The sequence below is a fragment of the Alligator mississippiensis genome, chromosome 2, assembly GCF_030867095.1.
Source record: "Alligator mississippiensis isolate rAllMis1 chromosome 2, rAllMis1, whole genome shotgun sequence".
Lineage (NCBI taxonomy): Eukaryota > Metazoa > Chordata > Crocodylia > Alligatoridae > Alligator > Alligator mississippiensis.
In genome coordinates this window covers 19,475,197-19,499,901 of record NC_081825.1, presented here as the reverse complement: position 1 = coordinate 19,499,901, position 24,705 = coordinate 19,475,197, and the positions used below count along the sequence as shown (strand labels likewise).

Here is a 24,705-nt window from a genome sequence, read left to right as displayed (position 1 = left end):
GTTTTATCTACCTTATTTACTGAACTGGAATGATCTAAGACCAAATGTACAAGGATGCGGTGCAGTTACTGAAAGCGTACACAACATAGAGTACACAAACCCTCATTCTCTGATTTGTAACCGCAGTCAAACAATGCGTATGCCCCCAAGTAGCACAATTAATGACAGATAGGAGGGACGAATGTGAGCTCTTTAACGAGTTTTTTGCATCAGTATTTCTGAACGTGGACAAAGACATATCTCCAAATTGGACTATGCATAGGCATAAGAGGGACCCCAGCCCACCAGTGGTTAGCACTGAGCTACTGAAGAGCGCTTGGAGGGACTTGATGTGTTCAGGTCAGCAGGCCCAGATGATCTTTAGCCTAGGGTGCTGAGAGAATTATCCAGTGTCGTAGCAGAACCACTGGCAAGACTGTTTGAGCACTCATGGCTCTCGGGACATGTCCCAGAGAACTGAAAAAGGGCCAATGTGGTCCCTGTTTTCAAAAAGGGGAGGAAGGAGGATCCGGGTAATTCTAGGCCAGTTAGTCTCACCTCTATCCTTGGGAAAACCTTCGAAAAATTTAAGGACTACATTTGTGGGAGTCCAACAGGAAAAATAATGCTGAAGGGCAACCAGCATGGATTCATAGCAGGTAGATCCTGCCTGACAAACCTTGTTTCTTTTTACGGCCAGTTCACAAACTGTTTAGATGCAGGAGTCGAGGTGGATGTCTTATACTTGGATTTTAAAAAAGCCTTTGATACGGCGTCACATTCCATTCTCATTAAAAAAAAAAACTAAGCGGTTGCGACTTAGATGACCACACGGTCAGGTGGATGGCAAATTGGCTGCTGGGATGTACCCAGAGAGTGATGGTGGATGGTTCGGTTTCAACCAGGAAAGATGTGGGCAATGGCTTCCCCCAAGGCTCGGTCCTCGGGCCAGTGCTGTTCAGTATCTTCATTGGTGATTTAGGCAAGGGTATGGTGAGCACACTGTCCAAATTCGTGGATGACAGCAACTTACGGGGCAATGTAGACACACTGGAGGATAGGGAACAGATTCAGGTGGATTCGGACAGGCTGGAAAAGTGAGTAGAACAAAATAGGATGCAGTTTAACAAAGATAAGTGCAGAGTACTGCACCTGGGGAGAAGGAATCACCAATCCGCATACAAATTGGAAAATGACTTTCTGGGCAGCACAGCAACAGAAAACAGTCTCGGAGTCATAGTTGACTCAAAGATGAACGGGGATAATAACTGTAGGTTAGATGGTGCCATTTTGACAGAGACCTGCAGTGGTGACAGTGCAGACCTGCAACGCTTCTCAAGAAGCACAAGAAGAAATCTGGAAAAGATTCAGGATTGCATTTGTAAGACCATTTTGATCCAACTTTTCTATATCAGAAACTTTTAATTCTTGTGGATAATGTGTGTAGCCTACTGGGGTGATTTTAAAAAATGCTGATTGTGCTTCTGCAGCTATTTAAAAAATAGATATGTTTTGGGAAGCAATGCTCTGGAAGAAGAAAATGCAGGATTTTTCACTCTGAGGATTGTTGCTTTGTGCCTGATCTGGGTAGATCTGATTTTTAAGGCAGAACATAGGACAGTAAGAGATCTCCTAGGACAAGTCATCAATTCCATCTATAGCAGGCAGCCATATTTTAAACTCTTTCATGAATTCATCAAGCTCCATCTTAAACTTAGTTGTTTGTTGTTGGGTTTTTATGTCCCTGCAACTCCTGTTAAAAGATGTCTAGAATCTCAGTCCTCTGGTTAGAAACCATCTCATTTCCAGTCTATATTTTATTCAGGGCCAGTTCATACCCATTTGTCCTTGAGCCAATATTGTCCTTTAACTAAAATATTTCTTTTTTACAACTGGTGCTTACTTTCTTGATGCATTTATAAAAAGCTCTCTATCTTATTTTCTCTTGTGTTTCACTATTGTAGGAAACAGGTCAAACTTTTAAAGGACAGACCCTAACAGCATTACTGGCAGAGTGAAGCAGTATGCAGCTCTGTATAAGCCTGGCTATCTTAAAACTAACTTGCTTTTGAACGGGAAGCAGTCTCACAGTGCCAGCATGGGTCTCTGCTTAATTTACTCTGCTTCTTGGCAGGGTGAATTGGCCTGCATGGATCTCTCTGCTGCCATAGCTACGCCAGTTCCCATTAGCTCAGATGTCTCTGCATTGCACTGCAGTCTCTAATGTATTCTGTCTCTCAGTCTTCTTTCATAAGGTGGGTTCTGCCTTTTACCCTTCATCCTAGTGGCCCCTTTCTGAACCTGTTCATATTTTAATTAATCTTTTTAACATGATTTCCCAGAGTATGGATATAAGCAGTAGCCACTTGGAGTTTCATAGATTGTTAGGGGCTGGAAGGGACTTTGTAGATCATCCGGTTCAGTCCCCCTGCACTAGGCAGGACAAGATAACTGGGGTCAAGTGACCCCAGCGAGGTGACTGTCCAATCTCCTTTTGAAGATGTCCACGGTGGGTGACTGCACCACCACAGGAGGGAGTTTATTCCACAATCTTGACATCCTGACTGTGAAGGAGTTTTTCCTGGAATTGAACCTGAAGCGGAGTCTTCCAGAAGTTTGTATCCATTGCTCCCCAGGGGTGCCCTGGGGAACAGCTGTTTACCGAGTTCTTGATGTACTCTCCTGATGTGTAGTGGTAAGCCACTACCAGGCCTAAGACATTAATATGTCCCAATCCCATTAATATGTTCCACTCTATTGGAAATACCTCACTTAATAAATCCTAAAGTTGCATTTGCCTTTTTCACAGCTGTATCACTTTGGTGGCCTATGGTCATCCTGTGGTTTACTAATGCAGCCAGGTCTTTTTCTTTCTCTGTTTTGAACTGATAAGCCTCCAGAAATAGAAGAAATTCTTGTTGCTAGTCACTACATGCACAAAGTAATCTAGCTTCTCAGAAAAACAATGACTCAGTCTGTTGTCACCATGGTTGTTTAGATTCTGTAGAGTACAGCATGGTGCTTTTCAGTGCTCTTTCACAGCCTTTTAAAGGGTTCCAGGTACTTTGTACACATGCATAACTAGAAGAAGCAGAAAAACACTATGCTTTCACCTAACTTTGCTCTTTTGCATCCCCATGGAGCACAGTTAATCTAGGAGGGATAATTAGAAAGCAACACTTATGGTCTCTTGAGGACTGTAATTCTATTTCCCCATCTCTGTCCCTCTATTACACTCCCTCCAGAGACAGGCAAAATGTAACTCTATTTTAATGTTCAGCTGATTATAACTGAATCCCCAACTTTTGGTCTAGGTCTAGATTCAATAAGGCAACCTGGCCACAGTGCTTCTGTGCTCTATCTTGCCTAAATTTTAGGTGAGTACCTATAAGTGGAATTCCAAAATGAGTCTTCCATCTTGGATCCAAACTTTGAATGGAGACACTTTAAGCACTTTAAGCACTGCCACTTTAAGAGTAGGGTTACTGTACATCTGAGTTTTCTGTCGGGGGATCACGTGCTTTGTGCATGGGCCCCAGCAGCTGCTTGCAGGTAAAAGAAACAGAGAGAGAGAACGTGCGTGTGTGTGTGTGTGTGTGTGTATGCATGCACATGCATGCGAGCTGAGTGGGCAGCAGGGCTGGGAGTACAGAGGGGCTGTGGATTGGGAGTGATGGGTATTGGCAGGGCTGGTGGGGCAGGGGGAATTGCTGGTTGGGAGTGAGCAGCACCATCAGGGCTGGGGGGTGGCTGCAGGGTACAGTCAGTCAGGAGTGAGGGGCAGAGGCAGGGCATGGGCATATCACTGCCCCCTCCCCTACACAATCATACTCCTTCTCCCTTTCCTCCCCCCTGCCCCTGCTTTCCTTCTCATAGGTGTTCTCTTTTTTGATACTGGAAATATAGTAACCCTATTTAAGAGGAGCCAGCAGGCTGTGGAGTAGCTGGCAGGTGGGCTCAGGCCCAGTTAGGCTGATTGCAGGAGTGCTGGACAGTCAGAGTATAAGCCCAGACCCAGGGAGCAGGGCTGGCAGTTGCAACTGGGGAGCCAAAGGATTAACATTGCCCAACCTGAAGACTATCACTCTGGTATCACCTGGAGGTTAGGGTGGGAACTATGGAGATGGAAGAGACTCCTTGTGGTCCTGGGTAGGACCTGAAAACGCACCCTGCTGGGGTTGAATGGTGTGGTGGGGCTGCCTGTGGTGGGGTAGTCTCCAGGAAATGCCACACCTGCCACACCCAGTGAAAGGTAAGGAAGGGATGCCAGAAAGCCCTAGCCCACACTGCCTTATGGGTGATCCCATGGGGGGAAAAGTCTAGGGGAGCATACCCTGAGAGAAAAACATCCAGCAGTAATGCTGGCAGGACAATGGGGGGTCCCCGAGAGGACCAAGGCCCACTCTATGGGGCTTGAGGTTCAGTGGGCATAAGGCCCAGAGTAAGGGATCAGAGAAAGGGCCAGTGTGTGACCCAGTGTGAGGCAGTGAGCCTGAAGGGCCACACAGAGTAGGGCCTGGCTGGGACCCGAAGGGCTTTGTAAAGTAGGGCCTGACTGGAGAGAGTGGCCTATTGAAGGGCAGAATAGTATGGCCCAGAGAAGGGGCCAGAAGGCCAAGGCCCACAGTGGGGCCAGAGGCCAAGTTTTGGGTCAGAGGCCAAGTTTTGGGCCAGCAAAGGGGCCGGGGGAGTTGTAGGAGATTTTGTCCCATGCGTCAAATGGCATCCATGATATTAGGGGCGGTTAGGAGCTGTGTATTTGGCCCTAGTCATCAGTCATCAGGCCAACAGGCCTCCCATATGTAAACATAAATTTGTGGTAATATAACAGATTCTCCCTCTGCATGAAGAAGGGTGTTTGTACCCAAAAGCTTGTAAAGAACATTTTTTTTCAACTATTCAGTTGGTCTAATAAAAGATATCACATTTACCCAAAGAACCTTTTTTGCTTATATCCTTAGACCAACACAGCTACAACCAACACCCCTTAAAAGCAAAAGGCATCTTCTTCAGAGACTGGTCACAAAATGTTACATCCATGATTCTGAGGAAAGAGAGCAACAGAATATGCGTACAGTATTGGACTTCAGAAAACCAGACTTTAACAAGCTTTGAGAACTAGTGAGTAGGATCCCTTGGGGAACAAGTCTAAGGGGGAAAGAAGTACAAGAGAACTGATTGTACTCCTAAAACTACAATGTTGAGGGTCTGCTACCTGATGCAAAGGAAGAATAGGAAGCACAGCAAGAAATGGCCCTGGGTAAACAGTAGCGTTGTGCAAAGCTTCGGTCACCGATTTGATTTGGAAGAGATTCAGCCTGATTCGGCGGCTGAATCTCTGAATCCAAATTGAACTGGGAGACCTATTAAAAGGTCCAAATTGAATCCGAAGCCTCTGAATTGATTCAGAAAAGATTCGGAGAGATTTGGCAATTTGGATCGGCTGAGGGAGAGGCAGGCAGGGTCGTGGCTGCAGGTTCTCCTGTGGCTCCTCTAGCTGTTTCTGCCTCTCCCCAGGCAGGTGAAGCCATGGAAGAAGTCCCCGTGGCTCCCCCGCCTGGCCCCAGCATTTAAACAAACAAACAAAAAAAAGCCCCACAATCACTAGCTGTAGCGGGGGCTCTGGGACCACCTGGTCCCAGCAGTCTGGGAACAAAAACAAAACAAACCCCACACTCACCAGCAGTAGCAGTGGCTGTGGGGGTTCTGGGACCACATAGCAGAGCCCCCCCCATGCAGCCCCTGCTCCCCGATATCCCTGCCCTGTCCCTGATAGCCCCCTCGCTTGGCCTCAGCATCCCAGCAATTTAATTAAAAAAAAAAAAAAGCCCTGCTGCAGCAGCAGGGATCGGGGCCTCTGAGGGTTCATGGCAGAGCCCCCCTGCACAGTGCAGGGCACCAGGGATTGCCTGCATCATAGCTGCCTCATGGCACAGGTCAGCAGGGCACCGTGTGCTGTCTGGGAGCTGGGGCTGCTGGGGCTGAGTGGTGCCAAGCTCCAGCTGACACATGGAGCCACCCCAGCTCCCAGAGAGTGTGCAGCACCCTGCCAAGCGTTGCTGCTTCTGCGCCATGAGGCAGCTGTCACAGGTGCCAGGCAGGGGTGTGATCCCTGCTGCCCTCCACTGCCATGTGCTGCATGAGGGGGCTATTCCATGAGCCCTCAGAGTCCCCGATCCCTGCTGCCAGAGTCAGTGAGTGTGGGCTTTTTTTAATTAAATTGCTGGGATGCTGGGGCCAGGCCAGGGGGTCATCAGGGCAGGGCTGGGCTGGGCAGGAGGGCAAGATTGGGAAGTGGGGTTGGGGAAGAGTGCCAGAGCCCCCACAGCCACTGCTACAGCTAATGAGTGCGGGGCATTTTTTTTTTAAGTGCCATCCAATGTGGTCCCCATCTTTAAGAAAGGGAGGAGGGAGGACCCGGGCAACTATAGGCCCATCAGTCTTACCTCAATCCTGGGGAAACTCTTTGAGAAGATCATCAAGGAGCGTATCTGTGATGGGCCGGCATCGGGGATGATGCTCAAGGGCAACCAGAACGGTTTTGTTAGGGGCAGGTCATGTCAGACCAACCTGATTGCCTTTTACGATCAGGTCACAAAAGCATTGGATGCAGGTGGCACCATGGATGTAGTCTTTCTGGACTTCAGCAAGGCCTTTGATACTGTCTCCCACCCCATCCTCATTAAAAAAACTAGGCAACTGTGGCATCGATGTCTACACGGTCAGATGGATTGCTAATTGGCTGAAGGGTAGTACTCAGAGAGTGGTGGTGGACAGGTCATATTTGACCTGGGGGGAAGTGGGCAGCGGAGTCCCCCAGGGCTCGGTCCTTGGGCCCGCACTGTTCAATTTCTTTATCAGCGATTTGGATGACGGGGTGAAAAGCAACCTGTTCAAATTTGCTGATGATACCAAAATTTGGGGTGAGGTGGGCATGCTAGTAGGGAGGGAAAGACTGCAGAAAGACCTGGATAGGTTGCAAGGGTGGGCTAACAAAAACAGGATGCGTTTCAATACGGACAAGTACAGGGTGCTGCACTTGGGCAGTAGTAACCGTCAGCACGCTTATGAGGTGGGAAACTGGGAAACTCCCTTCCTGAGAGCACAGAGGCAGATAGGGATCTTGGAGTCATCATTGACTCCAAGATGAACATGGGCTGACAATGCGAGGTCACGGCCGGCAGGGCTAACCGGACCCTATCGTACATCCACAGGTGCATCTCAAGTAGGGCCAAGGAGGTGATCCTCCCCCTCTACGTGACACTGGTCAGGCCACAGCTGCAGTACTATGTCCAGTTCTGGGCACCCCACTTCAAGAGGGATGTGGACAACATTGAGAGGGTCCAGAGGAGGGCCACCCGCATGATCTGGGGACAGCAGGGCAGACCCTACAATGAGAGGCTACGGGACCTGAACCTGTTCAGCCTTCACAAGAGAAGGCTGAGGGGGGACCTTGTGACCGTCTATAAACTCACTAGGGGGGACCAGAAGGGTTTGGGGGAGACCTTGTTTCCCCTGGCGCCCCCTGGGATAACAAGGAATAACGGCCACAAGTTGTTGGAGGGTAGGTTTAGATTAGACATCCATAAGAACTACTTCACAGTCAGGGCGGCTAGGATCTGGAACCAACTTCCAAGGGAAGTGGTGCTGGCTCCTACCCTGGGGGTCTTTAAGAAGCAGCTCGATGCCCACCTGTCTGGGGTCACTTGAGCCCAGTTTCCCTCCTGCCCAGGCAGGGGGTCGGACTTGAAGATCTACAAGGTCCCTTCTGACCCTACTTCTATGATTCTATGACTAGGCTGGTGCCAGGTGGGGCAGCCATGGGGATTTCTCCCACAGCTCCCCCTGCCCGCGGAGAGGCAGGCACAGCTGGAGAAGCCATAGGAGAACCTACAGCCACCCAGATGTGTCTGCTTCTCCCTGGCCAGTCTGAATCGGCGCCAAATCTCCAATTCTGATTTGACCAAATCGAATGGGGACAGTGATTCGAATCACCGATTAGAATCACTGTTCTCCGAATTTGCCAAATCCGAATCAAATACCTCCCTATTTGCACAGGCCTAGTAAACAGCAAACTCTTCATGACCTGAAATTTAAAACGGATTCTCACAGAAAGTAGACACTTGGCCAAATTACAAACTATTACAATAAAGGTATGTAGATAGAAAAGCAGTATTGAGATACAGTTAGCAAGGAACATTACTTTATTTATAAAATGCTTTTTGAGGTAAAAGGAAGACCAAGGAAAATGTAGGTCCTTAGGTCAACTATTGTATAACAAGAACAGCAAGGATGAAGAAGGAGCTACTCATCTTAGACTAGGGAAAGAACAAGTTAGAGAAGCAAGCTAGATGTTATCAAGTCAGCAGGACTGGAGGAGAGTATTAAGGAATTGGTTGAGGTAATTGCAGATTATCTTTGAGAAATTATAGCTTTCAAATGAGGTCCCAAATGACTGAAAAGAGCAAATACAGTGCCCATCTTCAGCGATGAGAGTAACGAGGGTCTAGGGAATTACTGACTGGTCAATCTAATCTTGGTAACCAGAAAGAAATTGGAGTATATAATGGAAGAATCCATTTCAAAGCACCTAGAGCAGAGGTTTTTCAACTTTTTTCTTATTGACTACCCCCTTCTAGATTTACTCGCTGCCTGCATACCCCTACCAGCACATTTTATATTTTAACTCCTCCTTCCACAGTCCTAGAGGTCTCCTTCAGCATTGAATTGATTAAGTCCTCATGGTGGAGGATGCTTTGGAGCCTTGCCACCTCCTCCTGTAGTTTTCTTGCCTGGTCCCTGAGGGGACAGAACTAGGAGGCACCACTCACATCTCCAGCACTGCCCTGCTGACATCTTGGGCACCTGGCCATCACTGGAAGGAACCTGCAAGCCACAGTCTCCATGGTGTCAAACCAGGATCTCAGTGGAAGGCTCAACGGTGAGCAGTCTTGCTTGGACAGCGAAAGATGCAAGCAAAGGAAAAGCTGAGAGTGGCAGTGGCTCTGGCATTGTGATGTCCAGCCATTTCTCTGCGTCTCTTAATCTGCCACCTCACTCTGCTTGCCCCTCTTTTTCCGAGCAGGCCTTCCTTAGCTAACTCCCCTGTAAGTTGACCTGTTTGCTGCTTCTTGGTCCCTAAAGGTTCCCTTTTTCTTGCTTCCTCTTACCAAGCCTAGAGAAAAGGAAGGTGAGAGAGTTTCCAGACAAATTCTTTAGCAAACTCCACCTCACTCAGGACTCTAGTTAAGTAAGGGGCTTAAGTGTTGGTTTAACTTCTGACTTTTAGCTAGTTACGCTAAATATACACAGGTTACCTACTCTTAATTAAAGAGCTTACCTTAAACTCTCCCCTTTAAGGAGAGGGGTGGCAAACTGACCTCTTGCTCCAACTGAACTGCTTACTAAGTGCTTTGTTTGCTGTCCCTGTTCACTCGCTCACTTCTGGAAGTCTGGTCTAGCTTTCTTTTTCTACGGTTCTGTATGTAACAGCTATGCTTTTCAATGCTTAGGTCTGTTCTTGCTTAAGCAGTAGAATGTATAGATCTGTGCTGAAACACTTAGGCCTTCATGTGCGCGTGGACACTTACGTAGGTCTCTTTTGAATCTAACCGTAGGGAAAAGTGTGCAAATTATGATTAAAAAACAATCACAGGGCATGAATCCCTTTTTGAATCTGCGCCATAGAATCTTGTTTAACCCAGTATATGATTAGTTGTCAGTCATTCATTGTGAAAGCATCTTGGATTTTTTCTAAATATCTCTAACACATTGAATCATTGTTCTGAGGACATATGACTCGGCCTGCTTGGTTCAGGGCTTAAAACGCACATCTTCATATTGGAACATCCTATATTGTTCTGTTACAAGCATTCCTTCTGAAAACGTCTCTGAGATGTTTTTTAAGTAGTACTTACACTAACTCAAGTTTATTTTCATAAATGCAATGAACTTTATGTACTTATCACCATAATTAAAGTTTCAATTACGAAATATTTCAAATCTTTGTTACAATCCTAAAAAGGGATTATTGTAAACATATTGTGGGTAATGGCCTCAACAGTATTTTGTTTCAGCCCTATTAAGACTCAGCAATTTTGGCTGAAAAATACTCTAGAAATAATGAATTTTGAAACAATGCTGTATGAACAGAGGGTGAAAATTCAGTTGATAGTACCTTGTGCTCCTCATCCCTTATCTTGGAAAATTCAGTATTACCATTGTGGACCTAACAGATTTTCCTATGTATGTTTGAGCATGTATGAGAATGATAATAGTATGAGAATGGAACATGGTTTATTATAGGCACTGTACAAGGACAGTACAGGCAGTCCTCAGACTTACGACACAATTGGTTCCTGAAAACCGCACCTTAAGTTGAAACGTTGTAACTCGGATCCAATTTTCTCATAAGAAACAATGTTATAAATGGGGGATTGCTTCCTGAACCAAGGCCTGATACCCTATTTTCACCAAAAATACCCCAGAATTTTGTACTCTATCAATTATAGATGAGTAATATAGTTACATTAATGTATTTAGATTGTAAATTGCAATCATATTGATTTAGAAGGACTTATTTGAGGTGACTTTGTTGGAGTTTTTTAAGAGCTTTTGGTTGGACTTTTTGAAGGGCTCTTGGCTGGAGTCTTCTCAGGAGTCCTGGCTGCAGGTTTTTCTTGGAGTCTTGTCTGCTTTTCTAAAGAAACCGTCCAAGGAAATTTGGACAGATGTTCTCCAGGAAGATGGGCGACACAGCAAACGTGTTCGCTGGTGTGGCGTCGCACCGGATCAAGCGTTGTAAAGTTGAAACTGACATCAGAAAGTTGAAACAGGGTGTCAATTTATAAACGTTGCAAGTGCAAAACGTTGTAAGTCGAGGACTGCCTGTATTCTCAGATAATATGGTGGTATTGAAAGGAGTTGGAACAGGGCCAGATTCTCAAAGGAGATAGATCCTGTGTTCCTCTTGAGGCATCATTGTCTGCCTTTTAGGTGCTACGGCCATCTTCAAAACAGCTGGCTACTCTGCCACCACCTAACTCTACAGTCAGCAAGTCTCAGACCCCTTCCTTCAGAAGTCCCTGTGGCAATTTCTTCTTCTTATTGTGTACGCAGTATAGGACACGTTAATAATGTTGTTAAGTATCATTAAACAACTTTAGAAGTAGTTAAGTACCATTAAACAACTTTGGGGCTTGAAAATAGTCCTCAGTGTGTCCAGCTGCACAAAGATACTTGGGTGTTGCAAAGCCTAAGCATCCTGTCACTTGGACCCAAGTTAGCAAGTCTAACTGGCAGCAAATAGGAATGAGTTCCCCTCACCTCATAAGCTTCACAATTGACCAGGGATATTATGGAGAGAGATGAGCTTGACTTAAAATAGTCCATTCAGATAGAGTTCTTAGTTCATACATGTCTCTCTTCTGGACAGAATGTGAATGTTCTGATGTTTGAGATAGTTCAAATCTAGATTTTCAACCTACACCTCCGGTAGTGTTCAAACCCAAGATTTTTAGTTTCGCTCACAGCTGGCAACTGGCAACTCGATGGCCTCTGCAGTTGCTGCTTCCCCTGCTGTGCAGTGGGGAAGGATTCAGGAGCGGTTCACATACCACCAATGCTGTCTGCAGGGGTGGGGGAAGGCACCGGCTGCCTGTGGGGGTCGCCTGAAGGGGAGGACAGGAGGGGGTGGGAATCCATGGGAGCCGCGTGCCACCCATGTAGCCCTGGTTCAGCACAAAGTTTAGAGCTGGTGTTTTGTTTGACCTCACCTTTACTGAATGTGTTTCTCCAGGGGTATCTGTGCAGTGTATTTTTTTTTCCTCAAAGCAACTACTTTTAAATGCTGATTCTTTTATTTTTAATTGACCTTCTCAGAACTAGAGTTTTAAAGTTATTTTTAAGCCCCAGTGAGTTCAAACCTCCAAGGCTGTCGCGGTGGAATATTTTAACAGCTTTGTTTTTGCAGCAAAGCAATTTCCATCTATTTTAAAAGCTTTCTTGCAAGTAGCAGTAATTGATATTAATGAAATTTAACACTTGTCTTGCTTTGCATCCTGACAGACTGCCTGTGTGGCAGCTTACAGCACTTTCCACGTGTTGCTTACAGTTCCCTTGGAGAGTGCAGCTGTGATGCTTGTTTAGACTAGCAGCTAAGGCACAGGGAATAGTGTCTTTGAGAAGCAGGCTGGCTTCTGTTTTTAGATGAGTTAATTGTATTCAGGAAACCAATTTGTTAACTAAAAGTTTACCAAGATAGTTTAATTTAATGTCAGGACTGTTGTTATGCAGTACTTAATCTTTCTAATTCATCTAGAATAGCTGAAAAAGAAATGATTGTTTTAACAATTATGACTGCTGTACCTAAGGCAGGAGTGGGCAATTCTTTGGGCTGGGTGGCCACTTGAGGAGTTTTGCTGAGCTGTCACAGGCCAGGTCAGCACCCCTCCCTGCCCCTCCAGCCCACACCAGATCACCAAAACTCCCGAAGTGGCTCCCATGCAGTCACTTCCCAGCGATCCTGGGGGTCTCCATGGAGACCAACCCAGGACCCATGTGGCAGGGCACGCATAGCCAGGCAGATGGATGGGGCTGTGGGTAGGTGGAGAGCAGCGTCTAGGAGTGAGATCGGTGGGCAGGGCTGGGTCCGGGGCTGGGATCACGGGGTGGTGAAAATGCAGGGCTGAGGCTCAGGGCAGAGCTGCGATCCGTTCCCCACACGCCCCTGCCTGCGGAGCTGGTGCCCATCACAGAGACGTGGGCAATGGATCGTGGCTCTGCCCTGGACCTGGCCCCACACTGTCACTGCCCTGCAATCCCAGCCCTGGCCCTGCCTGCCCATCCCACTCCTAGATGCCACTTCCCACCCACCCACAGCCCCATCTCATCCACCCAGCCAAGCATGCCCTTCCTGCTTGGGTCCTGGGTAGGGAAGTAAATATCTGTTTAAAAAGCATCTATTTAACCTTCTACTTATATTGGTTAATTAAGCCAAGAGACCCACTGCGGGCTAGATAAAATCCCTCGATGGGCTGAATCCGGCCTGTGGTCTGGGGTTTTGCCCATCCATGACCTAAGGCAGAGAAATTCCTAGGTGTTACATATGACATGCCTGTTAATACAGGCCAGTATGAGATTTTCCTTTTATTAATTTAGTCTCTGATTAGAATGAACCTTTTCTTTCTGAAGACCAAAGCAAAAAAGGCATTTAATGTTTAAGCCTTCTCTGAATATCTGTCTCTAATGGACTGTTTCAAGGAGAAGGTCTCTGCTTTTTCCTCTCTTTTTCTTCACTGTAGACACTCAATAAATATATTTCTCATTTCTTTCTAAACTTCAGAGTATGTGTACACATTATTTATATACAGTGTAACTTTTATCTTTTTCCCTGCCTGTTCTACCTAAATAAGCTATACTTTTCTATACCAATATCCCAGGCTGTAGGTGTCCTACTAAGTGTCTGTGTTGTGGGGTGAGTCCATTTTCATTGCATATTTAAGGTTCTTCCCATTTATTCTCCTTAGAATCATAGAAAAGTAGGGCTGGAAGGCACCTTAGAAGATCTTCAGATCCACCCTCCTGCTCAAGGCAGCATCATCCTTATCTAAATGATTCTCAAAAAGTGTTCCTCTAACCTATTAAAACTGTTATGAACTACCCTCACTTACAACCACTAAACACAATGCCTGAAACATCAGAAATGCCATAACTTGCCACAGTTAAAGCAGGCAGATGAGGGCACTGCCTACGTCCTGCCATTGTATGTCCACAAAGTAGTTTGTTAAAATATGTTCAAGAAATCCATGGAAGAGGATCATGCCTCCTGATACAGAGGAATGTGAAACCCCTCAGGCTAAGTACAGTCAGTCATAAAGCCCAAGGCTGAATTGATTTAGTCTTTGCAGGTTAATCTAAAACTGCAGAAATTAAATTGAATTGGAAGTGAATAGACATTTACCTTTTGTTTCAAGAAATGCAGCCAATGCCTGCTGTGGCTCAGGCCAGAAGCCAGGGGGTGCTAGAGCATGGCTCTCTGGCATGTAGCCAACATGGGCTGTATGTTTGATTCCTCTTGCTGCTGCCCCTGAGGTTTCTGGGATTTACAGTTCAAAATTACAGCAGCAGGACTCTGCAGGGTTGTTCATCACTTCTTCTTTCTGGTGCCTCTGGGGTTTGTAGTCCACAGTCACAGCCAACAGTAAGTTTGAGTGGGGGAAGGGGTGTTTAAACCCCCTTTTTGGCCCCAGCCCCCAGTCAGGGTTCGCCTGTGGGGGGGCAGTCCCATTCCCCGCCACGTGCCCCCCCCCCCTCCCCCAGACTGGGCTGCATCCCCAGCTGGGCTTGCTCTGTGCACCCCCTTGTCAGCCAGCCCTCACTGCTCCAGCTAAGGAGCAGAGTGGCAGGGCCAACCCTGCTCTCTAGAACAGACATGACAGCCCAGCCCAGCCCAGCCCAGCCCAGCCCAGGGCTGCAAAGCATGCTGGGATGCTGAGAGACTGTGTTTTAACTTGAACCAGGAAGGGGTCTGAGACAGAAGTGCCATAAACCAGTTTGACCCATATCAGTTAAGTCTGATACTACACTCAACCAGGTTTATCTTAAACCAGTTTCAGCCATTTCGAAACTAGTTTATGTTCACTGAGCTTCTGTTCTGTTACAGGTTTAAAGCAGTTTCTGATCACTTCAACTGGCTTATGTGTAACTTCAGTCCCTAACCTCCCAGTCCACATCAAACGGACTGTGGAGTTCCTGCTTGATCTTAAATGTGGTGATAGATCTCACCCTGAATGGAGAAGCAAGACCTTAGTCAGGAACCTCTAGGTTTTTAAGTCCCAGCAAGAGCATCAGCATGCCCTGGTAAAAATCTTCATCCTTTGCTGTAGCTGACACCAAGTTTCTGAGGAAGTCAAAAAAGAACCTGGTCACCTGTAGGAACATGAGGGGAAATAATTCCTTTTTGGCCCTATGTGGTGACCTGCAAAGCCTAGACATGTAGGATAACAAATCACTCTCCAAACTCTTAGTATTTGCATATAGCCATCTCAGAAGGCTTTTGCCATTCTTCTTTTTATCAGTTGAAGCCTCTTGTATCAAAGCTAGTTGGTTATGGTGCACAAAGAAAATGGTCCAGAAGTGCCTGTTTGGTTTTGATCTCTCCCCCGCAGTGTCATGTAAAATCTCTCAGACGTTTCTTTTCTCGCTCAGTTCATGGAGTCAGTTCTTGATCTTGGTCATGATGTCCTGTTGTTTCTGCTTCATTCCTATCATCGTGAGCATTCACAGTGGGACTCTAGGACTTGAATGAGTGTCTCAGGATACATTCCTCGGTTAGTTAATTGCCTCAAAAGTCAATGGATCTGCAAGTAGATCTTACACGCTCAGATCACTTAGCTGATGTTTTGAAATTGTTGTTCTCTTGTCAGAGCTCTTTTCCATACCTGCGGCAATGAGGAGGGGGAGGGCTCCAGTGAAATGTGCAGGGGCAAGCTCTCCAAGCTTTTTATTTAACGTATGAGGACCCAACATTTTTAACTGACAGAAACCTAGACTTCTGAAGAGAAGTTTCTAAGTGGTTGTGTGTCCCAAGAACACTAAGAATAGCTATTTTGCAAATAATTCTGTTCTCCTAGATATAAAATATCCCAGAGCTCAGATTGTTGATGAACGTCTCAGCTTCTGACCCAGGCTTTGCTGACTCAAAGGCAGTAGCGTAACTGGGGATGGGCAACTGGTGCACAGCCCCAGGCACCAACTTAGAGGGGGTAGAAGATTGGCTGCTGCTACCTTCCCACTATAACCACTGCCACTCCTACCCAAGTAAAAACAAACTAACAAAAAAACCCGTCCTGTTATCCCTGCATAACAATAAAGGGTTATTTGCAATAGATGTAATATGTGATATGGTCTTGTTCCTGGTTCCTTATATGCTTTCCTCCTGACCCGTAATCTGGGCAGCACAGCAAGCTGCAAGGGAAGAGGGGAAGTTGTCCTCATGTGAGATATTGAAAGCTATACTTCATATTTATCTATTAGAGATGATTTAAAATAATGAGAGCAATCCAGATACCATGTAATTTGATGTCCATACATACCAAGGGAAGGAATTTGTGTGTGATATCTTTTATTTGGACTGGCTACATGGTTGGGATAGACTTAGACAAGCCTTTGGGTAATACAATAGCTTTCCTCGCATCTCTGGGAAAGAAACAGATACAGAAAAGATAAATAGCAGATGGAACAAGGGCTCCATAGGTAAATAAAAACAGCATGCAAGAGAAATTATCAGGTAGCTAGCAGGCAGGAGGGATACAGTAAAAGCCTGAGAAAATAGAATATCTTAAACCAATTCAGGAGAGTCTCTTAAGTGCAGAGATTAGCAAATATCAGATAGATTATAAGGACAGAAGGCAGGGTAGAGATGCATTTTATAGATGAACTGTATCATAGATTTAATGTACTAACTAATCTCTGATTGATTTAATGTATAAAGTGCACCTCTATCCTGTTTTCTCCCTGACTTCAGGTTATTATGGGCCATAAAGTTGTTGTCAGTGTTGAGTTCTTAGTGTCCAGTAAGGCATTGATTTTTGTTTCCAGGCTTTTCTTATAAAGGTGTTTTATAAATTTCTCTTGAGTACAAGAACTGTGAGGTCAGATGGAGTGGATTTTTTCTGTGAAAAATGTTTTCTTATGTGTTCTAGTGTCTCTGTCCTATTTTTTTCTACAATCATTCATTCTGGTGTGTAGCTTTTTTCTGGTTTCATCCACATACTTTCCATGAGGGCATTTGATACACTGGATGAGGTGTGCCACATTGAGACCAATATAAGTATGATCCATGGGTGCTAATCATTTTGTTGTGGGGAGTGTTGACAGCGGTGGCTATAGAGATGAGTTGACAGGTCTTGCATTTATTGTTCAGGCAGGGTTGGTTTCCATGAGGTGCCTGTGGATCCACTGAGAGTTTGGTTCTGGTCATGAGTTGGGCAAGGTTAGGGGGATGTTTGAAGAACAGGAGCAGGGGAGCTGGGTATGCTTCTCTCAATGTCTAGTCCTTTCAAGTATAGGTTGAAATTATATGTTGATGATTCTTATTGGTTCAAGGGTGTGTGGTCATGGGGTGGGAGGCTATGGGGGGTGTTCTTTTTTGTGTTGTTATTAAGTGTTGAGTATAGAAATCCCTCAAACTACCTTCCTGTGACATTTGTGGTTGTATATATCCCTTATCATGTTCCCTCTCTCCAGTCAAAAGTAAATAACCCCAGTCTTTTCAGTCTCTCTGTATAAGAGTTTTTTCCAGCCATTAAATCATTCTAGTTGTGCAGTTGTTGGGGGGGGGGGGGGGTTGGGGGGGAGCAGGAAAGAGGAGCAGGAAGGAGGACTATATATTTTTTCTAATCGTGTACAGTTCACAACTGCATTCAAATTCTTAACCTTCTGTTATAGATGATTAAATGTATGATTGCTTTCAAATACCCAACAAAAAGGAATAGGTTGAGATGGTAGGCCAAATCCAGATTGGTAAACTAGGTTTGTTGGGATCAAGAGATGTTGGCTGAATTTAGGCACCAAAGATAAACCAGCAATACAGAGTGTATTCCTGTTTGAACAGCTATAAAACTCACGAGGCAACACGTTTTTGGACTACAGGGGTCCCTAAGTACTCAAGTTCCAGCTTCTTGCATGCGCAGAAGCACCTTAATCTGCTGCCTACTTTGGTATAATAGCCTGATGGTTAAAGTACTTGCCCAGCAAAAAGAAGGCCTGTGTTCTTCTCCCTCCTCACCATAATGGCTTCATCCCATATGGAGCCCTGACTAGACTTCTTAAGCCAGTATGCTATCAAACTTTTTAGGCTGAAGCCATCCCTTGTTACACTTAGGGCATCCATCAGAAAATGCCAGCTCTTAGTCTTCATTTATTTTTAACTACAGAAAAATAATAAAGCAATTCTTTATTGCCTATGACTCAAAAAGATCATAAAAGGTCATAATGTTCTTAATGCTGTGGATTCCTATTTGAAGTCTCTGAGTTTATCTTGTGAATCATGTTTGCACACCTAGTACTGACATTGCATCGCATCTTTGAAAGGATCTCAAGGCATCCCAGGTTGCTGCAGCACTCTGGCTCACAATCACTGGCTTAAGCTGCAGAAAAGGTGAGAATTCATGCCCTTGCTTTTAGGATTTCCTGTTGTCTTGTTGCGGGTGGCCCCTACTCAGCATCTGAACTTTCTGAATTATCCCTGGGAAAATCTAAAATTATGTCTACATCATGTCTTGAGTGTGTCCATGGGATGGACACTCTCAAGCGTGCCTTACCGGGCTCCAGCTTGTGTGCACCAAACCTGGAAACACAGTGATGAGCCATCTCAGGGGCTCTCTCTTGCCTGCTTTTGAGATTACTGTCTCCGGCATGCTTCACAGCAGCTGCAAAGGATTGCTCTGAGGAGCAGCTTCAGAGCCACATTTCTGGCTCTAGCTCATGTGAGTAAGATCAGATGAGTAGGGCATGGCTGAGAGTGTTTCTCCCCACAAACACATTTGCAGTACAGGGAGCACAGATATCTAACTTTGAACTGCCCTTCTGGGGCCAGACACCTACTTTGCAAGCATGCTGAAAGCCAAACTGTAGGCACCATTTGCCTGGTAATATTTGGAATATAACATTTGATACACTAGTAGGCAAATGTGAATTTAAAGATTCAGGACATATTGCGACTGGGTTTTCTTCTTGTATTGTAGTATGTTGCTATGGGGTATTTAGGGTGGCTCTTTCAAAAATACCATTTCTTTCTCTGCTGGAGCACCCTTACTGGATAAAGTCAGTTTTCAGTTTAGCAAGAAGGGTGTCATGAGTATTCTCCTTAGAGCAGATTTGATGATATCAGAGGGCCTGACTACAGATCACTGCTTTTTTGGTGTTTCTGGAATGATTGCTGGTTTTCTGGAGTTGTATGTGATGGTTAGCAGGTTTGCCGTATACAGTGATTCATAGACTAGCATCCTGAATGTAGATTGTAATATCTAGAAAGTTGATGTTAATGTAGAATAGGGGTGGGCAAAATATGGCCTGCAGGTTGCATCCAGCCCACCAAAGGTTTTTATCCTGCTTGCAGTGGGTCCCTTGGCCCTGCCCGGTACCAGTGCAGGGGGCAGCCTCGACCATGGTGCATGCAGCCAGTCCCACCGCCACTGAGCGCGTGGAGGGGCAGGGCAGCATGGTGGCTGAAATTTGCTCCTGCAAGTGGCTCCTTCCAGCTGCTGCTAGTGTCTCCACTGCTACTGGACCTGGCACTTCTGCCCAGGCAACCCTGGGATTTTCTACCCTGCTTCTGCCAGTGGGGGCATCAGATGGAGCAGGTGGGCAGAGTCTCCATGGAGACCAGCCGGGAATCCCACAGGCAGGATGCACTCGGCTGGCCAGATGGGATGGGGTCACGGGCAGGTAAGGGTGGCATCAGGGTGCAGGATTGGCAGGCAGGGTCCCTAGCTGGGGCTGCAGGGTGGTGACAGTGCAGGGCTGGGGCCTGGGGCAGAGCCACAATCTGCTCCCAGCACGTCCCTGCTGTGCGGGAAGCAAATCACAGTTCTGTCCTGGGCCTTAGTCCCAAGCTATCGCCGCCCTGCCATCCCAGCCCTGGCCCCCATCTGCCCGTCCTGCTCCCAGATGCTACCCCCCACCCATCCGAGGCCCCATTTCATCCAGCTTGTCATGCATGACCTGCCTGCAGGTTTGCCAGCCAGTCTACGTGGAGACCCTGCCCCCAGCAATGGGTGCAGGCCGAGCGGGCCTGGCCTGGATAGTATCAATTCCACCTCCCTCCCTGCCAGGCCTGGTCAGCATTCCCCACCCCTCCCCTCCCCTCCCCTCCCCCAGCCCACAACAGCTCACCCAAATTCCTAAGTGGCCCTCCCTCCAAAGTAATTGCTCACTCCTGGTGTAGAAGTATTCCAGAGAATTTGATTGAAGGGTGGTAGTTAAGCCTGTGGTGGAAGCCAATAAAGAAGTCCAAGTATTCAGTTCTGTGTAGACAGGATTTGATCCGAGACCTGTACTCAATGCACAGTGTAGTAGAAGGCTGAATAAAAGAGCTAAATGAAACCAAACCTGAATTTAAACTGATTCCTAGGAACAATTATACACTTAAATTGTTTGATTTTTTTTTTTTTCTGCTAGATACCACTTCAAGATGTTTTATAGTCTTAAAGCACTTTTCACCTGGGTCATATTAGTATCTTACTATAACCACAAAATGTGATTCCAGCTTTCAGAAAATGGACTTTTGTAATAAAAAGGTAGAGTTCAGTAGTAAGCGAATGCACTAGATGACGTAATAGATTTTTTTTTAACCTCTGATGTCTTTGGTTTTATACTGGGGCTTATCTAGTCAAGCCATTGTATGTGTAATCCTGTTGACATCATTAAATAAATGAAATACTAATCTTTATCTTACGTAATCAAGATGACAGTGCCCACATTAAAAAGGAATTATTTCTAAGCCTTACAGCTGTCACCAATTATTTAGAATTCCAGTTGAAACAGAATCTGGCGTGCCAGCATTCCAGACACACGCCAAAGTAGACCCTTTAACCTATACTAAACACCAACAGCTGACAAAAAATTATTTACTTTGGTCTAATTAAATAACATAAATTCATGTCTTAAAGGAGCAACGAGCAGCCATTGTAGTGGTACGTAGATTGATTGGGGTTTGCAAACCCTTCTGTGATGTATAGACAGGCAACAGCACAGAATGCTGACTTTATTAGTGATCACCCAGAAAAGTTATTAGGAGTTGGCACTAAATTGAGATGTGATGAGACCGCCAGTTAAAACAACCATGTTAAGTCAAGACTTCGCATTTATTTTCAACTTCAAAAATACACAGTGATGTTTCAGAAAGTAATGGCGATTTCAAAATGTAACTATTTGTGTACAATGAGTGGGAAACTATTCAGCAGTGGGGAGCACTGATGGTGACATTGTCGAACGCACCCATGATTTAAACCTATATAGAGAAGTGATGCAGTCAAGGAAATGATTATTGAACACAATGGTTTTGTTTCAAAATTGTCATTTCTTTCTGAAACACCCTGTATTTTTGTAAAGCCCAATACTATCTTTCTGAAAACTTTAATGAAGATGGAGAAGATTGTTAGGACATATGTGCTGTTTCTTTAAATTTGTAGCCAGAGCTCAGTCATTCTGGGGTTATGTTCCCTTCTGGAAGCTGCTTCACAAAAGCCTACTTTATTACCATTTGTTCCTTTCAACTGAAAAAAGGGGTTTTTGTGCAATTCTTCTGAAGGTCTCAAGTTATCTTATTCGACGTGTTGGGTTGTATGGTATTATCATGCAATTTTAAGGACTATATGATAATCCATGCAGGGAGGAAGAATCAAGGTTATTTGTGAAACTTTCTTCTGGTATGTCCTAAGTTTCTGAATGCCTGCCTTTGCCAACTTGCTTTTGCAAACTCCTAGAAGAGAAGGATTTGATTTAATAATTTATCTATCATGAAAGTAAACCTCATACTCAGAGAAATGACATAAGCTCTAAATGGGGAACTGGATGTTTCAGGGTATAGCTCACCAGTTTGTATCCATCTCTTCTCAGTAGGTATCAGAAATCCTTTCCATCTAATGGACATGTGGTGACCTGTACATAAGAGGGGTTTGTTGCCGCATGCCAGTTTCCACATCACCAGCCAACTACCAAGTTTTGACTCAGACACAGCAGAAGGGCAAAGAACTACATGGGCCATGGAGAATGAATTTACCTAGTTTCCTAATAAAGTAGTGTGTGCTTGAGGAGACTGAGGCAAATTAGCAAGTTACTTTTAGCAAGAAACCTGTCCCGCACTTCCAGGTACATAACAGAAGAGTCTAAATCAGAGACTGCTATGATCATTAAAGGCAAACAATTCTTAAATCTGAAGTTTATCTCTCTCTCCAAATGAATTATAAAATGCAAATAGTCCTTTAAATTTTGCATAAACATCATATATAAAGCTGTGTAGCTGTTCACAATAATGCAGTGGCAGCTCTCTAATATTGCTCATTGTAAACACATTTCCTTTCTCTTCTTCATGTACCACTAATTGCTCTTGTGGAAAAGATCATAAACCAGCCTAGTGTCCTGTGTATTATATTTATTGGATTAATCTTTTTAGACTGAGAGTATGATCCAAGGATGCCAAAATGACTTACTGAATTTTTCAAAGGTTGATTTCTTTGTTTGCTTGTTTGTTTGTTTGTTTGTTTTAACCTTTATTCAATGTTTTCTGATTGAGTTGTTTGGTTTTTCAGCCTTATGAGGTTTTCTGAGCATTTCTGTGGGGTCTCAGTGCACTAAAACTTGTATCTTTCTATTCTCTTCTGATGTTCTGTGTGTATGATATTTGTACTTTCCGAGGGAGTGTACATCAGCATTTCTTCACTGTTGGGAAGGAGTTAGCAGTATGTTGTCTACTTCATTTCCCCTGGTGTAAAAAAGAACCCGTGTATTTGTAACTAAACCTTGATGCACCAGGAACTGTTTGTAATAGCATAGCAATTTGTATTCATAAATTCATAGATGCTAGGGTCAGAAGAGACCTCAACAAATCATCAAGTCTGACTCCCTGCCTAGGCAGGAAAGAGCACTGGGGTCAGATGGCCCCAGCCAGATGCCAATCCAGCCTTCTCTTAAAGACCCCCAAGGTAGGGGAGGGCACCACCTCCCTTGGAAGCCCATTCCAAATTTTGGCTGCCCTTACCGTGAAGAAGTTTTTCCTGATATCTAGTCTAAATCTGCTCTCTGTCAGTTTGTGACCATTGTTACTTGTTACCCCAAGAGGCACCCTGGTGAACAGAGCATCTCTGATCCTTTGCTGCGTCCCCCTAATGAGTTTGTAGGCAGCCAGAAGATCAGCTCTCGGCCTTCTCTTGCGGAGGCTGAAGAGGTCCCGGTCCCTCAGTCTCTCCTCATAGGGCTTGTCCTATAAGCCCCTAAGCATACGAGTGGCCCTCCTCTGGACCCTCTCAAGTCTATCAACATCCTTCTTGAAGTACTGTGCCCAAAACTGGATACAGTACTCCACCTGCAGTCTGACCAATGCTGTATAGAGAGGAAGTATCACCTCTTTGCTTCTATTTGCCATGCATCTACTGACGCGTGATAAAGTGCGGTTAGCTTTGATGACTTCGTCACACTGACGACTCATGTTCATCTTGGAGTCCACCATGACTCTGAGATCCCTTTCCACTTCTGTGCTGCTGAGAGGGTCACTTCCCAGCCAGTCAATGTGCTGGATATTTTTGCGCCCTAGGTGCAGCACTCTGCAATTGTCCTTTTTACATTGATGTGTCAGAAAACTTAAAGCTTTTTTGAGGAGTTACAGAATCTTTAATGTTACAGGCCTTGAAAACTAATAAATTAAATATGCCTACCTTAATTTTTTCTTCCTGGCACTTATATCCCTTTAAAGCAGCTTATTTTATTTTATTATTTTTATTTTTTATCCTTCCTCATTTGCTTCTTTAGAAGCATGCCCATATCTGTTTCTCTTAGATTTAGGCATCTTTGCAGCTGTTCTGTTTTTGGCCTGAGGCCCAGTTTTCAGTAGAGCCACCTCTTTAAGGAGCTTGTGTTCTCCTACCCTGTCTGTTTTTCTCCATAACTAATATCTGCAGTAGGATTTTCACGGTCCTCCTAACCCCCCTCAGGGTACTTAGCTCTTAGTACTTACTTTCCTTCTAAGTGTAGTTAGATGTGTAACATTAATTTGGTAAGTGCCTTCCTATACAAGAAGTACATCATTTTACTTAATAGTCATGCATTGGGTAAAATAAGAATTAGTACCAAGCAAACAGAGGAACTGCACAAGCGAACAAGAGTTGTAGAAACAACATGGGACAAGGATGCAAGCAAAGAAGGATCTCTGATAATGTGGGAACAAAATGGGATGAAGTTGTGCACATAGTTTCATAGTTTCTAGGGTTGGAAGGGACCTGAACAGATCATCAAGTCCGACCCCCTGTCCTGGGCAGGAACGAGTGCTGGGATCATAGTACCCCAGCCAGATATCTATCCAACCTCCTCCTGAAGACCCCCAAGGTAGGGAAGAGCACCACCTCCCTTGGGAGCCCATTCCAGAGCCTGGCAGCCAGCCCTAACTGTGAAGTAATGCCTCTTGATATCAAGTTTGATCCTACTCTCAATCAATTTATGGCCATTATTCCTTGTTATACCAGGTGGTTCCCGGGGGAACAGAGCCTCACCTATTTTCCACTGGTCCCTCCTGGTGGGTTTATAGATGGCCACCAGGTCCCCTCTCAGTCTTCCTGTGTGGAGGCTGAATAGATTCAGGCCCTTTAGTCTATCTTTGTAGGGCCCGGCCTGCTGCCCCCTGATCATGCGAGTGGCCCTCCTCTGGACCCTCTCAAGGTTAGCCGCATCCCTCTTGAAGTGCAGCGCCCAGATCTGGACACACTACTCCAACTGTGGCCTGACCAATGCTGCATAGAGGGGAAGGATCACCTCCCTGGACCTGCTTGTGGTGCATCTGTAGGTGCACGACAAGGTGCAGTTAGCCTTACTGACCACTTCCTCGCATTGGTGGATCATGTCCATCTTGGAGTCAACAATGACTCCAAGATCCCTTTCAGCCACTGTGTTGTTGAGAAGGGAGTTCCCCAGCCTATAGGTGCGTTGCAGGTTCCTTCTCCCTAGATGCAGCAC

General features: G+C 45.4%; 1 protein-coding gene across 16 annotated transcripts in view; it reads left to right on the top strand.

The window, feature by feature from the left end:
- HAUS3 (HAUS augmin like complex subunit 3) overlaps window positions 1–24,705 on the top strand; it is a 250,406-nt gene that overhangs the window by 141,678 nt on the left and 84,023 nt on the right. Inside the window, exon 20 of one of the 16 annotated variants that reach the window (XR_009459690.1) lies at window positions 4,941–5,100. The exons of 14 other annotated variants lie outside the window; for them this stretch is intronic. The gene's annotated coding sequence lies outside the window, so the exon portion shown is untranslated. Of the gene's footprint in view, window positions 1–4,940; window positions 5,101–18,044; window positions 18,140–24,705 lie in introns of all 16 variants that reach the window. One more of the 16 variants, XR_009459689.1, reaches the window with a different exon arrangement.